This window comes from Salmo salar, chromosome 19 (assembly GCF_965601325.2).
Source record: "Salmo salar chromosome 19, fSalSal1, whole genome shotgun sequence".
Taxonomy (NCBI): domain Eukaryota; kingdom Metazoa; phylum Chordata; class Actinopteri; order Salmoniformes; family Salmonidae; genus Salmo; species Salmo salar.
This window is the reverse complement of record NC_138309.1, coordinates 53,114,603-53,132,268: the sequence shown is the minus strand read 5'-3', so window position 1 is coordinate 53,132,268 and position 17,666 is coordinate 53,114,603. Positions and strand designations below refer to the sequence as shown.

At 42.2% G+C, this 17,666-nt stretch overlaps 1 protein-coding gene across 8 annotated transcripts in view; it reads left to right on the top strand.

Annotated features, from left to right (window-relative positions):
* The first annotated feature begins 6,705 nt into the window (after positions 1-6,705).
* LOC106578971 (1-phosphatidylinositol 4,5-bisphosphate phosphodiesterase epsilon-1) overlaps positions 6,706-17,666 on the top strand; it is a 79,326-nt gene continuing 68,365 nt past the window's right edge. For 3 of the 8 annotated variants that reach the window (XM_014158312.3, XM_014158311.3, XM_014158310.3), the window contains exon 1: positions 6,706-6,909. The gene's annotated coding sequence lies outside the window, so the exon portion shown is untranslated. The remainder of the gene's footprint in view (positions 6,910-17,666) is intronic. The other 5 variants (XM_014158313.3, XM_014158315.3, XM_014158316.3 and 2 more) reach the window with 3 other exon arrangements.

The window sequence follows — 17,666 nt, the reverse complement described above, 5'->3', positions numbered from 1 at the left end:
GCAGCATAATCAGACGACTTTATGCATAACTTACGTTTCTCCTGCCTAGTTAAATAGTAGAATTTGTTGGAAACGTGATATTTACAGTACAAATAGCTTTATGACAGTATACCACAGAAAACAACTCGTTGCCTTCCATTTAAAACGTTTACTAGTAATTTAGAACTAAGCACTTGAGTTTGCACATTTTTGTTACATGCAGTATCAGTTATGATGCTTTGTATAAGTTGTATACTCCTAGTTCTCTCAGGGTTTCTATGCTGTTTTATAGTATTTCTTAATGTATCAATAGAAATAAATAGATATTTATGCTTTATCAAAAGCACTTTCTCCGACTGATTGAAAGTCTTTGACTTGAATTTGTTCTTGTTTATCAAATATATTGATGTAGTGAAAATGCTTCTTAACTTTTCTGTGTTCAATCATTTTCAGGCAGGTTTACATAAGTTGGTCATAACGAAAGTATGAACAATTGAAATGAACCATTATATTCTTACATTTAATTCAGAGCCTGTTTATATGACATCATACATTGTTTCTAGAACTTCAAGTGACTTATTTTACAATGTGTTGTGTTCAATTAAGGTGGACACAGTATATCTGAACCTTTGTCTAGTTCATGTTTGATTTTATTTAACTGATACTGATTTGATTGATGAAACTATAAAGTTGGATGCACTCGCACAAAGAAGAGCATAAAATATTTGAGTTACTACCTTCATGCCTTACTAAATCCTTTCTCATCTATGTAATTATTATATTACAGTATTTATATGACTATTTCAGAATTTTTATTAGAAATAAGGATTATTCTAAATGTTGTATATTTGTCATATTTTTTATTCTAAAATAAATTGCATATACATTTCACATATTTGTCTTGATATCTCAAACTGAAGAAGTTTGATGTTTTCCATGTATTCATACATTCACATGTCTGCCATCCCTGCTGTGATCCACCAGAAGATCTGACCCAATGATTTTGTTCCAGCCTGGCTAGACAAAGTCATCCATTATGAACACTATAGCTTTTCTCAAAACACTGAGTCAGAGCCTTTTACCTCTAAGGGGAACCATTGTCATGTAAACCTGTGTTTAGGTTTTAGACTTTGCCAAGACCTTTCCTTGATTTTCTCTTATTAACCCATCATTGAATAACAAAGCTTGTGTTCTGTTGTTTTGTTTCGTTCTGTACATGGGACAGATGGCTTCATAACATGATATATATACACCGGATATACACTGAATATACAAAACATTATGAACACTTGCCCTAATAGTGCAACTCCATATTAGGAAGGTGTAATTCCTGTTTGGTATACTCAGTGTATATTATTTTCTGTGTACCCCATGTACAACATTTGTAGCCAGCAGAGGGCAGAACAAACTTCAAAATCATCCAATGTGTTCAGACAGAGGATGGAACAATGATGTGTACTATATATACACAAGTATGTGGACACCCCTTCAAATGAGTGGATACGACTATGTCAACCACACCTTTTGCTGACAGGCGTATAAAATCGAGCACACAGCCATGCGATCTCCATAGACAAACATTGGCTGTAGAATGGCCTTACTAAAGAGCTCAGTGACTTTCAACGTGGCACTGTCATAGGATGCCAACTTTCCAACAAGTCAGTTCGCCAAATTTCTGCCATGCTAGAGCTGCCCCGGTCAACTGCAAGTACTGTTATTGTGAAGTGGAAACATCTAGGAGTAACAATGGCACACAAGCTCACAGAACGGGACCGCAGAGTGCTGAAGTGCGTAGCGCATAAAAATCATCTGTTCTCGGTTGCAACTCTCACTATCGAGTTCCAAACTGCTGGAAGCAACGTCAGCACAATTACTGTTCATCAGGAGCTTCATGAAATGGGTTTCCATGGCCAAGCAGCTGCACACAAGCCTAAGATCATGATGCGCAATGCCAAGCGTCAGCTGGAGTGGTGTAAAGCTCCCCGCAATTGGACTTAAATCAAATTGTATTTGTCACATTTGAATACAACAGGTGTAGTTACAGTGAAATGCTTACTTACAAGCCCTTAACCAACAATGCTGTTTTAAGAAAATACTATTAAAAAAAATTATGAGATAGCAATAACAAATACTTAAAGCACATCAGTAAATAACAATAGCAGGGCTATATACAGTGAGTGCCGGAACAGAGTCAATGTGCGGGGTCACTGGTGTCGAGGTAATATGTACATGTAGGTAGAGTTATTAAAGTGACTATGCATAGATAGTAACAGGGAGTAGCAGCAGTGTAAAGGGGGGGGGGGGGGGGGGGGGGCAATGCAAACAGTCTGGGTAGCCATTTGATTAGCTGTTCAGTAGTCTTATGGGTTCGAGGTAGAAGCTGTTAAGGAGCCTCTTGGACCTAAACTTGGAGCTCCGGTACCACTTGCTGTGCCTTAGCAGAGAGAACAGTCTATAAATAGGGTGGCTGGAGTCTTTGACAATTTTTTGGGCCTTCCTCTGACACCGCCTGGTATAGAGGTCCTGGAAGGCAGGAAGCTTGGCCCCGGTGATGTACTGGGCCGTACGCACTACCCTCTGTAGTGCCTTGCGGAGGTCGAGCAGTTGCCGTACCAGGCAGTGATGCAACCCGTCAGGATGCTCTCGATGGTGCAGCTGAAAAACCTTTTGAGGATCTGAGGACCCATGCCAAATCGAGCACACAGCCATGCAATCTCCATAGACAAGAGTTCCAGTGTTTGATATCCATAGCCATCTAGCTAACATAGCATCCCTCTCTATTTCAGCCGGGCTAGCTGTATTTGCTTGCTAAGTAAGTGAAAGTGAGAAGCAATATATATATATAGCTAGCTCTCTCTCGTTTCTTCATTTTGAAGAAATTAATTTATTTAAAACTGTTCAACTATTGTCTTTCTCTTTGAGTCAACTACTCACCACATTTTATGCACTGCATTACTATCTAGCTGTAGCTTATGCTTTCAGTTCTAGATTCATTCTCTGATCCTTTGATTGGGTGGACAGCATGTCAGTTCATGCTGCAAGATTTCTGATAGGTTGAAGAATGTCTTCCGGAAGTTGTCATAATTACCGTGGAAGTCTATGGAAGGGGGGAGAACCATGAGCCTCCTAAGTTTTGTACTGAAGTCAATGTACCCAGAGGAGGACGGAAACTAGCTGTCCTCCGGCTACACCATGGTGCTACCCTACAGAGTGCTGCTGAGGCTACTGTAGACCTTCATTGCAAAACAGTGTGCTTTAATAAATTATTTAGTGACATGTGAATATATTTAGTATTGTTTTATCTAAAAAGGATCACTTTGTTTCACTATAAATGAAATTCACTGAGGAGGATAGTCCTCCCCTTCCTCTGAGGAGGAGCCTCCACTGTAAATGTGCAGATACCACTTAAATGTAAAGACTGGTACAAAACAAGGTGCATAATGGCAAAGAGATCTCTGTGGTGAAGTATCTGTCATGATATTTCCTGTCCCTCTTGTGGCAAAATAAACTGTGGACATAAATTATGAAAGCCCCATAAAGTCTTGCATACACAGCTAAAGTCAACTGACTGAATATCCTGTACGATTGTGTAATGATAATATTTTAATGTGTATCTGACTCATGCTGCAGTTTTAAAGTAAATTGTAAAGAATCAAGTTTAATTGGTGAACTAAAGTGCACAGATTTGTTGCAATTAAATCAGTAAAATTTCATGTTCCAATTTGATTGGGAGTGGAGGGCTTGCACTGCACATTCCCCCTGAATGGCATAGTTCCCATCAGAGGAGAATAAAGGAGATAAAATAATTGTTTATTTTTAATATATCATGAATAAACTATCACACATTTTCCTGGTTTAACAGAAATACAGTTGAAAACTAGCAGCAGGTAGTGTGTGTAGATTGATGAAGAAAAATAATTATATATATTTTTTTAGAATAAGGCTGTAACATAACAAAATGTGGAAAAAGTCATTGGGTCTGAATACTATCAGAATGCACCGTATACCACTATACCCTCCTCCCCTCTAACATTTAAGTCATTTAGCAGATGCTCTTATAGAGTTAGTGCATGGCAAGACAACCATATATCAGTCATAGTAAGTACCTGAAATGTAATCACAGGTGACACCTCACAAGTCACCAAACCAGAAGGTTTGAACACACTGCCAGAAAGATGACACTCCTTTTACTGACAAATAAAATGTCTCACACGCAGCGATGCATGTTGCAACCTGGTAATACCCATGGGAGAATGAGAAATTTAGTTGAGCGTCATCCACATAGCAATGACAGGAGCGACCATGACAGGATATGAGAAAAGAGGGGGGGGGGGGGGGGGGGGGGGGCACGGAGTCTAGAACCCGGTCCTCTCCTTGCCACCTGGTAGGAGAGGCCTGCCTGTTAAGATGCAATTCATGAGTGTGCAGAGCCTAAGACACCCAGCCCTGAGAGGGTGGAGAGGAGAATCTGATAGAGCCTATACAAAACACCCAGCCCTGAGGAGGATCTGATAGAGCCTGAGACACCCAGCCCTGAGAGGGTGGAGAGGAGAATCTGATAGAGCCTGAGACACCCAACCCTGAGAGGGTGGAGAGGAGGATCTGATAGAGCCTGAGACACCCAACCCTGAGAGGGTGGAGAGGAGGATCTGATAGAGCCTGAGACACCCAACCCTGAGAGGGTGGAGAGGAGGATCTGATAGAGCCTGAGACCCCCAACCCTGAGAGGGTGGAGAGGAGGATCTGATAGAGCCTGAGACACCCAGCCCTGAGAGGGTGGAGAGGAGGATCTGATAGAGCCTGAGACACCCAGCCCTGAGGAGGATCTGATAGAGCCTGAGACACCCAACCCTGAGAGGGTGGAGAGGAGGATCTGATAGAGCCTGAGACACCCAGCCCTGAGGAGGATCTGATAGAGCCTGAGACACCCAACCCTGAGAGGGTGGAGAGGAGGATCTGATAGAGCCTGAGACACCCAGCCCTGAGGAGGATCTGATAGAGCCTGAGACACCCAACCCTGAGAGGGTGGAGAGGAGGATCTGATAGAGCCTGAGACCCCCTACCCTGAGAAGGTGGAGAGGAGGATCTGATAGAGCCTGAGACCCCCTACCCTGAGAGGGTGGAGAGGAGGATCTGATAGAGCCTGAGACCCTCAACCCTGAGAGGGTGGAGAGGAGGATCTGATAGAGCCGAAGGGTCGAAGAAGCAGAGTCAGGAGAGGGAAAGATTTGGCAGAAGGAAGAGATGATAGGGTAGAAGAGGAGAGAGTAATGAGAGAAGATTGTGACAGCGCATCACCATCTTGGTAGGGGAGAGTGGGTAGGGTTGGAGGAGAGAAAAATAAACAAAGTAGTGATCAGTGACCTGGACAGGGGTTGTAGTGAGATATAGGCAAACAGTCTAGTAAAGATGAGGTCAAGCGTATTGCCTGCCTTGTGAGTGGAAGCAGACAGGGAAAGGAAAGAGGTCAAAAGTGGTCTAAAGAAAGAGGTGGAAATAAATGATTCTAAGTCATGAGGCTTAAGTCACCCAGTACAATGAGTGGTGAGCCATCGTCTGAAAATGTGCTTGTCAAGGTGTCAAGCTCGTTGAGGAACGCCAAGGGCACATGGTGGGCAATAGATGACAACAATGTTAAGCTTGAGTGGACAAGTGACAGTATGGAATTGAAATGAGATGGACAGGTAGGAGAGGGGGAAAAGAGAAAATCTCAATTTAGGAGAAATATAGTAGCCCTGTGCCACCACCTCGACAACCAGATGCTCCAGGACTATGAGAACACAATCAGAGAACACAAGAGAGCAGCTGGAGTAGCAGTGTAATCTGGGATAAACCATGTCTCCGTTGAAGGGTGACATAGGCTGAGATGAACTCATATGAACTCAGCCTTATTAACCAGGACGTCCACATGGGTTATGCATGCAGGGTTCACAAGATTAAAAGGTTTGTAGCCACAGGGCGGGAAGCATCTGCAAAACCTACAGGGAGAGCAGCGAACAGGAATAGAAATCATACACACTTGACAAAGCTATTCAAGAGAAAAATGAGAATCTGAAAAGAACAACTACTTAAACTACTCAAGTGAGAGTTCTGTTAAGCCTTCAATGAATAACTCCGCACAACTCCCCTCCCCTCCTCTCCTCTCCACTCCACTCCACATACACACACACACGGGTGCGTTCAGTTCGATTCAACGTTTGCTACTGTTGCATCACGGTTTGTTGTAAATGACACATTTCCACTAAAAGTTGTCCACTGTTCTTCAACAGTATTTGAGGGTATGCTTGCTCCCGTTTGGTGTGTGTGTGTGGCCTTATCAATATGGGTTTGACTATTTGAAATCGCAAAACTATTGCAGCCACAACGCCGAAGGTGCGCACCCCAGGACAGGACACAGGAATGACAATTGAAGGGGGCGGTACTAACTACTGCACATTTTACATTGGAAGTGTAGTTACATTTAGTGGAACAATTAAACAACACTTAACCTACATAGGCAACATGTTCCACCACCACTCAAATCATAACATGCAAGTTGTTGACAATAAGCATGGAATTGAACCTGAGTGAAAATGACACGCTTTGTCGCCACAAGTCGACTGAGCACAGCAAAACAAAAACTTTTATGGGGCAATGTCTGTAACTAATGTGCTGGTGAAACACTGTAGCCTCAGACATTCCAATGTAGTGACCGTGCATTGAATCTGCTTATCGTAACTACCCAGCGGCTATTGTCCTCCTCAGCCGCAGCAATTGGGCTACTACCAACAACAGCAGCAGCACATCCTAGTCATTGCTTCTGGGGTGGCGTTTTGGGTTCAGCTCCACATCTCAGTCAGCAACTTTCACAGTTTCATGAGGGATGTACTTTGAAATTGAATCGCCTTCGAGGATAACGGACTTTTACCACTGCATTTGTCTACATTTTTGGTAAGTTACGCAAATTTTCTGGGAAGAGTAGCTAAATGAAGAGAAGTTGGCTCGCACGTGCTCGTGCCAAATTTGCTAATCATAACTAGCTTCAAATTATTAGCAATTCTTTACTGCCTTTAACTTTATCGATTTTCATACTCTATGCAGTGGCGGTTCTAGACCATTTCAACTGGGGGGGCCAAGCTGGGGCCAGTTGTACTGTTAGAGGGGCCAGTTACATTAGACGTTATTGTTGTCATATCGTTTTCTTCACTGCATTGCAGGCATTAGCAGGCAAAAGACCATGTTCATAATCAACATCATGCCACCGTCTAATAACGGATGTAGGAAAAGAACGATAGCAAAAAGTAGTTATGTCAAAATTGTTTCATGCTCCACATTTAGCGGGGCCACAAGGGGGTCCAAAATTGTTGTCACAGGGGCACTGCCCCCCCTCACTCACTCTACACAGATTAGTTATGTAGCCCATGCCCAATTATCTGATTTAATTGCTGGCTCAACTAAATGAATAATTTGGTCAGGACAGGTGGTCCCTGACAATGCTATCCATGTTTGAATTGACCTAGTATTCTCATTCATTGTAAAATGAAAGTGGGGAATGGTATCCCAGAGGACAGTGCATCCTATGTACCGCCACTGCTTTGAGGGGAAGGGGGTGTGCAATTATTTTGGTAGGACTATTCCAAAATGTTCTGAGGGTATCACCTTTTAGCCTTTAGCTTTTATGTGATTGTCCTTGGACCACTCCTCTTCCTTCTGGACATTTTTTATGTTTAATTGGGAAGAAAAACATTAACAAATCAAAAGTTACATTTCTTTTCAAATAGTTTGTGACGATTCAAAGATGGCTGACGACGCTTTCTGCCTGTCAGTTGTTCATATTGTAGCGATCCTCGCTATATCAGCCCTATTGGTGCGATACGTAGGGTGTTGAGGCACCAGCGACCGGGGTTCGCTTCCCTGCTCGCTACATTGGTGTCAGAAGTGGAATGGCATCCGTGAGGACATCGGAACACACATCCTGGACATGTGAGGGGGCTGAGTAGTCGAAGCATGTGGATGTGCCTTCCTGTTCGGAGGGGGTAGTGTAGCGATCCTCACTTTGAGTCACATTACAATTTTCATCAAGTGAGTTAACTGTCATCTCTCTACCTGGGCAGAGCCCTCCATAAGGTGAATAAAATAGCGGTTGACTCATCCACTCCACCCTGAATTTCAACTCCTTCCCTCTGGGCATAGGTACAGACTACCTAAATAAAATTTAAAAAAATTGGGCCAATTAGTCTTCTTATTTCGAATGCAATTCTGCAACTTAACAAAATGTTAGACTAATTGCACTTACACTATGAAACTACACTTATTCTGCCTATTTGCTTGTAAATATCCTTTGCTATTTCTTTTTTTATGTGATAAGTTTAATGACTGCTGCAAGATTAATTGCCTCGGAGGACATTAAAGTTTTCGGGAATCTGAAAAAAACCTACTGGCACAATGCGTAGTCTGTTTGACTTGTACACCAGCGACCCAGGTTCACTACACTATAATCACTAGCACTCTATCCAGAAAGGCATGAATTTGGGGTATTGGTTGAAACCATGGTGTGGTGGTTAAAGGAATGCACTGAAAGAGAAATCCACTGCATTTAGTCAGTTGAGGATTCCAGCCTCCAAATCCAGCAGGCGTCCCTCTTGAACCAGCCCTCTCTCTGTTATTCCACACAGGGTCTCTGTTTCCACTGGCGTCTATTGCCTTGTCTTCTAATCAATTCCGTATGATCCCAGGTCTCTCACATGAAAAGAATTCTGTTTGGTTCAGTTCTTTGGGATTTCAATGTTTTGCACCTCAAAGGATTATATTGAATGGTTTTGTACAATGGAAAAACACACCAACACACTGCTTTTAAAGTTTACATACACATTGCCCATTTCCAACAGTCTTTCTTTGGAAGTTGTATTTTCCACTTTCATTTAACGTTGCGTAGATTGACATTTCAACGTCTTCAAGGGTGAAAGAATGTCAATCCATTGTTATCACACGACATGTCTGTCTTTTGTGACCTACGAGGGGGATTCCTTCTGCCTTTGCTCAGTTGGCTGCACTCTAATTCTCACCCCAATGGAGTTTGGGTTAATTACATTCCCGGTGAGTCATCACTTGGATGAGTTGAGAAATAATCCCCAGTGAATTAGCCCAATGTTAGGGGTTGGTTTAGTTTTCCCTTAAAAATTACCCCCATTAGCAAAGTAGTACCACATTTGGAATAGTGAAGTTGAACATCTGGTGTTCATGTGAACAATATCTGTAGGTAATAAAATCAATTTAGTCTCAAATAATGAAACATGTTCAATTTGGTTTAAAAAAAATGCAAAAACACAGTGTTGTAAAAGTGCAATATGTGCCACGTAAAAAAAGCTGGTGGTTCCTTTTAACATGAGTCTTCAATATCCCCAGTTAAGAAGTTTTAGGTTATAGGAATTATAGGACTATTTCTCTCTATACCATTTGTATTTCATATACACTGCTCAAAAAAATAAAGGGAACACTAAAATAACACATCCTAGATCTGAATGAATGAAATAATCTTATTAAATACTTTTTTCTTTACATAGTTGAATGTGCTGACAACAAAATCACAAAAATAATCAATGGAAATCCAATTTATCAACCTATGGAGGTCTGGATTTGGAGTCACACTCAAAATTAAAGTAGAAAACCACACTACAGGCTGATCCAACTTTGATGTAATGTCCTTAAAACAAGTCAAAATGAGGCTCAGTAGTGTGTGTGGCCTCCACGTGCCTGTATGACCTCCCTACAACGCCTGGGCATGCTCCTGATGAGGTGGCGGATGGTCTCCTGAGGGATCTCCTCCCAGACCTGGACTAAAGCATCCGCCAACTCCTGGACAGTCTGTGGTGCAACGTGGCGTTGGTGGATGGAGCGAGACATGATGTCCCAGATGTGCTCAATTGGATTCAGGTCTGGGGAACGGGCGGGCCAGTCCATAGCATCAATGCCTTCCTCTTGCAGGAACTGCTGACACACTCCAGCCACATGAGGTGTAGCATTGTCTTGCATTAGGAGGAACCCAGGGCCAACCGCACCAGCATATGGTCTCACAAGGGGTCTGAGGATCTCATCTCGGTACCTAATGGCAGTCAGGGTACCTCTGGCGAGCACATGGAGGGCTGTGCGGCCCCCCCAAAGAAATGCCACCCCACACCATGACTGACCCACTGCCAAACCGGTCATGTTGGAGGAAGTTGCAGGCAGCAGAACGTTCTCCACGGCGTCTCCAGACTGTCACGTCTGTCACATGTGCTCAGTGTGAACCTGCTTTCATCTGTGAAGAGCACAGGGCGCCAGTGGCGAATTTGCCAATCTTGGTGTTCTCTGGCAAATGCCAAACGTCCTGCACGGTGTTGGGCTGTAAGCAAAACCCCCACCTGTGGACGTCGGGCTGTCATACCACCCTCATGGAGTCTGTTTCTGACCGTTTGAGCAGACACATACACATTTGTGGCCTGCTGGAGGTCATTTTGCAGGGCTCTGGCAGTGCTCCTCCTGCTCCTCCTTGCACAAAGGAGGAGGTAGCGGTCCTGCTGCTGGGTTGTTGCTCTCCTACGGCCTCCTCCACGTCTCCTGATGTACTGGCCTGTCTCCTGGTAGCACCTCCATGCTCTGGACACTACGCTGACAGACACAGCAAACCTTCTTGCCACAGCTCGCATTGATGTGCCATCCTGGATGAGCTGCACTACCTGAGCCACTTGTGTGGGTTGTAGACTCCGTCTCGTGCTACCACTAGAGTGAAAGCACCGCCAGCATTCAAAAGTGACCAAAACATCAGCCAGGAAGCATAGGAACTGAGAAGTGGTCTGTGGTCCCCACCTGCAGAACCACTCCTTTATTGGGGGTGTCTTGCTAATTGCCTATAATTTCCACCTGTTGTCTATTCCATTTGCACAACAGCATGTGAAATTTGTCAATCAGTGTTGCTTCCTAAGTGGACAGTTTGATTTCACAGAAGTGTGGTTGACTTGGAGTTACATTGTGTTATTTAAGTGTTCCCTTTATTTTTTTGAGCAGTATACCTTTGACTATTGGATGTTCTTATAGGCACTATAGTATTGCCAGCCTAATCTCGGGAGTTGATAGGCTTTAAGTCATAAACGGCACTGTGCTTCAAGCATTGCGAAGAGCTGCTGGCAAATGCAGGAAAGTGCTGTTTGAATGAATGCTTACGAGCCTGCTGCTGCCTACCAATGCTCAGACTGCTCTATCAAATTATAGACTTAATAATATAATAAACACACAGAAATACGAGCCTTAGGTCATTCTTTCAGTGAAATACGGAACCGTATTTTATTGAACAGGTGGCAACCCTAAGTCTAAATATTGCTGTTACATTGCACAACCTTCAATGTTATGTCATAATTATGTAAAATTCTAGCTAATTAATTACGGTCTTTGTTAGGAAGAAATGGTCTTCACACAGTTCGCAACGAGCCAGGCGGCCCAAACTGCTGCTTATACCCTGACTCTGCTTGCACTGGAACGCAAGAGAAGAGACACAATTTCCCTAGTTAATATTGCCTGCTAAAATTAATTATTTTAACTACATATGCAGGTTTAAAAAAATACACTTGTCTTGATTTTAAGAAAGGCATTGATGTTTATGGTTAGGTACATTGGTGCAACGATTGTGCTTTTTTCACAAATGTGCTTTTGTTAAATCATCACCCGTTTGGCGAAGTAGGCTGTGATGCAATGATAAATTAACAGGCACCGCATTGATTAAATGCAACGCAGGACAAGCTAGTTAAACTAGTAATATCATCAACCATGTGTAGTTAACTAGTGATTATGTGAAGATTGATAGTTTTTTATAAGATAAGTTTAATGCTAGCTAGCACCTTACCTTGGCTCCTTGCTGGACTCGCGTAACAGGTGGTCAGCCTGTCACGCAGTCTCCTCGTGGATTGCGATGTAATTGGCCATAAGCGGCATCCAAAAATGCCGATTTACCGATTTTGTTATGACAACTTGAAATCGTCCCTAATTAATCGGTCAACCTCTAGTGAACTGTGTGAGTTTCATCACTCTAGTTTAGGGATTGGCAACTGGTGGCCTTCGGACCGCCCTCGGAAGGAACTCAGTCAGGGTCTCAACTTGCTGTTGCAAGGAAGAATACACAAGGGGCAATTTTGAAGTTTGGTTGTGCATCAGTTTCTCTTATGTTAGTCACTGATATTTACTCAGCTCTTTTTTTTTAGCTTGGTAAGTTAGCTGGCAGCTAGACAGCTAGTTTGAGTTACCATGATTTTGTTAGTCACTCATATCATATTAAAAACTCGGAGGGGGTTAGTAGCAAGTGGTTAAGTATGCTAAGCGCATTCAGAAAAGGTCACCTGAACACCTTCCTAATATTGAGTTGCACCCATTTACCCTCAGAACAGCGTGCGTTCGTCATGGCATGGTGTCAAGCGTTCCACAGGGATACTGGCCCATGTTGAATCCAATGGTTCCCACAGTTGTCAAGTTGGCGGGATGTCCTTTGGGTGGTGGACCATTCTTGATACACACAGCAAACTGTTGAGCATGGAAAAACCCAGCAGTGTTGCAGTTCTTGACACAAACCCAGTGTGCCTGGCACCTACTACCATACCCTGTTTTTCAAGGCACTTAAATATATTGTCTTGCCTTTTCACCCTCTGAATGGTATGCATACACAATCCATGTCTCAAGGCTTGAAAATCCTTCTTTAACTTCTATGGGCTACGTGGGACGCTAGCTGCGGGACACAGCCAGTGAAATATCAGGGCGTCAAATTCAAAAACAACAAAATGTCATAATTGAACTTTCTCAAACATACAACTATTTTACAGCATTTTAAAGATACACTTCTCCTTGATGTAACCACATTGTCCGATTTCAAAAAGGCTTTACAGCGAAAGCAAAACATTAGATTATGTTAGGAGAGTACATGGACAAAAATAATCACACAGCCATTTTCGAAAGCAAGGACGTGTCAATAAAACCCAAAACACAGCTAAATGAAGGACTAACCTTTGACGATCTTCATCAGATGACACTCCTAGGACATTATGTTACACAATACATGTATGTTTTGTTCGATAAAGTTCATATTTATATCCAAAAATAGCATTTTACGTTGGCTCATGATGTTCAGAAAATGTATTCCCACCAAAAGTCCGGTGAATGTGCACATCAATTTACAAAAATACTTATCATAAACGTTGGCAAAATATATAACAATTATTTTAAGAATTATAGATTGGATGCAACCGCTGTGTCAGATTTTAAAATAGCTTTACGGAGAAAGCACATTTTTCAATATTCTGAGTATATAGCTCGCCATCACAGAAAGCTATACAGACACCCGCCAAGTTCGGGGCAACCTAAACTCAGAATTAGTCTTAGAAATATTCTCTTACCTTTGCTGATCTTCATCAGAATGCACTCCCAGGACTGCTACTTCCACAAGAAATGTTGTTTTTGTTCGAAATACTCCATATTTATGTCCAAATACCTCCGTTTTGTTCGTGCGTTCAGAGCACTATCCAAAGGCATAACGCGCGAGCGCGGTACCATAGACGAAAAGTCAAAATGTTCCATTACCGTACTTAGAAGCATGTCAAACGCTGTTTAAAATCAATCTTTATGGTATTTTTAACGTAAAATTGCGATAATATTCCAACCGGACAATAGCGTACTCATTCAAGGAGAAAAAGGAGGCGCGCGCTCGCGGGATCGAGCATATCCAATCCCTTTGTTGCCAGGCAGTCCACTCAGTAACTGAGCTCCTATTATCTGCCCAGTGACAGGAGAATGCTCAAACCACTTACTGAAGGCTTTTGACAGCCAATGGAAGCCTTAGGAAGTGCAACGTACTGTAGTTTCAAAAGGGACTAGAAAGAACTACAATTCTCAGATCCTCCACTTCCTGGTTGACTTTTTCTCAGGTTTATGCCTGCCATATGAGTTCTGTTATACTCAGACACCATTCAAACAGTTTTAGAAACTTCAGAGTGTTTTCTATCCAAATCTACTAATAATATGCATATTCTAGTTTCTGGGCCAGAGTAGTAACCTGTTTAACCTGTTAGGGCTAGGGGGCAGTATTGACACGGCCGGATAAAAAACGTACCCGATTTAATCTGGTTACAACTCCTGCCCAGTAACTAGAATATAATATAATTATTGGCTTTGGATAGAAAACACCCTAAAGTTTCTAAAACGGTTTGAATGGTGTCTGTGAGTATAACAGAACTCAAATGGCAGGCCAAAACCTGAGAAGATTCCATGCAGGAAGTGGCCTGTCTGACAAATTGTGTTTCATCTTGGCTCTTTTTATTGAAGACTGAGGATCTTTGCAATAACGTGACACTTCCTACGGCTCCCATAGGCTCTCAGAGCCCGGGAAAAACTGAACGATATCGAGGCAAGCTCTGGCTGAAACACATTATCGCTTTTGGCAAGTGGCCGATCAGAGTAGTATGGCCTTCGGCGCGTGCCCGAGTCGACCGAATGCTTTATTTTCTTTCGTCTGTTTACCTAAACGCAGATTCCCGGTCGGAATATTATCGCTTTTTTATGAGAAAAATTGCATAAAAATTGATTTTAAACAGCGGTTGACATGCTTCGAAGTACGGTAATGGAATATTTAGATTTTTTTTTGTCACGAATTGCGCCATGCTCGTCACGCTTATTTACCCTTTCGGATAGTGTCTTGAACGCACGAACAAAACGCCGCTGTTTGGATATAACTATGGATTATTTTGAACCAAACCAACATTTGTTATTGAAGTAGAAGTCCTGGGAGTGCATTCTGACGAAGACAGCAAAGGTAATAACATTTTTCTTATAGTAAATCTGACTTTGGTGAATGCTAAACTTGCTGGGTGTCTAAATAGCTAGCCCTGTGATGCCGGGCTATCTACTGAGAATATTGCAAAATGTGCTTTCACCGAAAAGCTATTTTAAAATCGGACATATCGAGTGCAAAGAGGAGTTCTGTATCTATAATTCTTAAAATAATTGTTATGCTTTTTGTGAACGTTTATCGTGAGTAATTTAGTAAATTCACCGGCAGTGTTCGGTGGGAATGCTAGTCACGTGCTAGTCACATGCTAATGTAAAAAGCTGGTTTTTGATATAAATATGAACTTGATTGAACAGAACATGCATGTATTGTATAACATAATGTCCTAGGGTTGTCATCTGATGAAGATCATCAAAGGTTAGTGCTACATTTAGCTGTGGTTTGGGTTTATGTGACATTATATGCTAGCTTGAAAAATGGGTGTCTGATTATTTCTGGCTGGGTACTCTGCTGACATAATCTAATGTTTTGCTTTCGTTGTAAAGCCTTTTTGAAATCGGACAGTGTGGTTAGATTAACGAGAGTCTTATCTTTAAAATGGTGTAAAATAGTCATATGTTTGAAAAATTGAAGGTTTTGCATTTTTGAGGAATTTGAATAACGCGCCACGGGATTACACTGGCTGTTGAGTAGGTGGGACGCTTGCGTCCCACCTAGCCCATAGAGGTTAAATTGGGTATGTTTTTCATCCGGCCGTGAAAATACTGCCCCCTAGCCCAGACAGGTTAACCTGTCTCCTCCCCTTCATCAACTACAGGGGTAGGCAACCCTGTTCCTGGAGTGCCGTAAGTACTGCAGGATTTAATTCCAACTAGGCACCACACCTGGCCAACTGAGCTAATTGATCAGTTCAGTGATTGCCTAAATTCAACACACCTGGTCTTCCAGTTCGGTTAAATCAAAAAGATGAAGTGGCTCTCCAGGACCAGTGTTGCCTACCCCGATCTGCAGTGATTGAAGTGGATTTAACAAGTGACATCAATTAGGGATCATAGCTTTCACCTGGTCAGTCTGTCATGGAAAGAGCAGGTGTTTTTAATGTTTTGTACACAGTGTATATCATGTATCCTCTATCATCACACAATCATAACTTGTGTTGTGCCATGAGCCTATATCAGCAGACTATAGATTTTGGAGCTGTATATTTCCCACATTACAATGAACAAGATTCAGGCCCGGGATTCAATCCGATCACCAATCCGGCTCATTCAGAAATGACCTTTAAATGTCAGTTGTAAATTTCCTTTAAATGTCAGTGGCGTGCTATAAGGTGGATCTAACACCTCTTGGCTCCCACTCAGCCCAGTTAAAGCTATTCTCTGTCCTGACACCCCAATGGTGGAACCAGCTTCCCCCTAATGCCAGGACAGCAGAGTCCCTGCCCATCTTTCGAAAATGCCTGAAAACCTACAGAGTCAAAGAGTATCTTAAATAAGACCTCTGTCTTACCCCCCCCCAAAAAACAAAAAACTTACTCTTTCTTTTCCTACTAGCACTGACTTTTCTGGTAACTTATTTATTGAGGATAGATGTACTTATTATGACTGTGATAGCTAGGTGAGACAACCACATATTAAGATGAATTCACTGTAGAGGCGTCTGCATGCTTCCCAGCCAAAACAGTTTGGAAGAGTTTGGGAATATTTTGTGATGTTTTTACTTCAGTTACCGTCTTCGGCTGTTCGGGCACACAATTTTTCTCTCGTGGCTAGCCGAAGTTGGTAGGCCCTTCGTGGGTGATTGGTCAACAGTAGAGATTCTTCAGTCTTTGTTGTCAATCAACAAGGGATGACTCGTTTTCATGCAAAAACCGCCCCCAACATCTTAGTTGGATGTAAAATTGTGCGATTAAGATCTCTGCAAAAACATAACTCAAGAAATTGGTCATTCATTTTTATCTTTAGATAAATTCGAACTATCTTGAGGAAGTGTATACTGGCTACGGCGTCTCAATGGACAACAGTACAATTGCCTCTTTTTCTAATTTTTTATGTCAAGGTCTTTTAAGGAAGTATGCGAGCACACTTGTTCGCCTAGTTGAGATCGGCACTAGCCGAACTGAAGCATGCTGACTCCTTAATTCACTCTGGATAAGAGCGTCTGCTAAATGACTAAAATGTAAATATAACATGAATCGAAACGAATCTCAGCCTCAGTGTGAGACATTTGATTTGTCAGTCTGTTTCAGTTAAAGGAATATAATCTTTCTGGCAGTGTGTTCAGAGTTTCTGGTTTGGTGACTTGGGAGGTGTGGCACCTGTGGTTCAATTTCACAACACAGATACTTAAACCATTTCTCAACCTTGTGTCCAACCAACAAAAACACCATCATAATCCTGAGATAGCTGCAGGGATCTCTGCACCCAGTAGATAGGTCAAATTCAACTTTGTACAACGGGTGGGTATAATCCTGGATGCTGATTGGTTAAAACGGGGAAGAAATCTCTTATGGAATTAAAGAATATCTGTCCATTGTTTAAGTCTTCTATGACACATCCTTTCTGATAAAATGAAGCACACATTGTTTTGATTGAGTCATCCATATGACCTCTGCATAGATTCACTCAGACTACAGATAGTGCTGTGATAATGAAATTTGGCAAACACTAATACAAGTTGGTATTCAAATACTTCCCTTTGTATTATGCAAATTTTAACATGGTTATAGTTGGAAAAAATTGTATCAACATTTTTTTATAAAAAAAGCTGTACACAAACAACCTATTCCAGACAGGTCTGCACGTTTTCAAGTATGTATGGAGTTTCTAGCGTAAACAGTTGAAGACTGGTTACGGTCCAAAGTTTTTCCATGTTAACCTATGGCCATTGAAAGGCATTAACATTTATG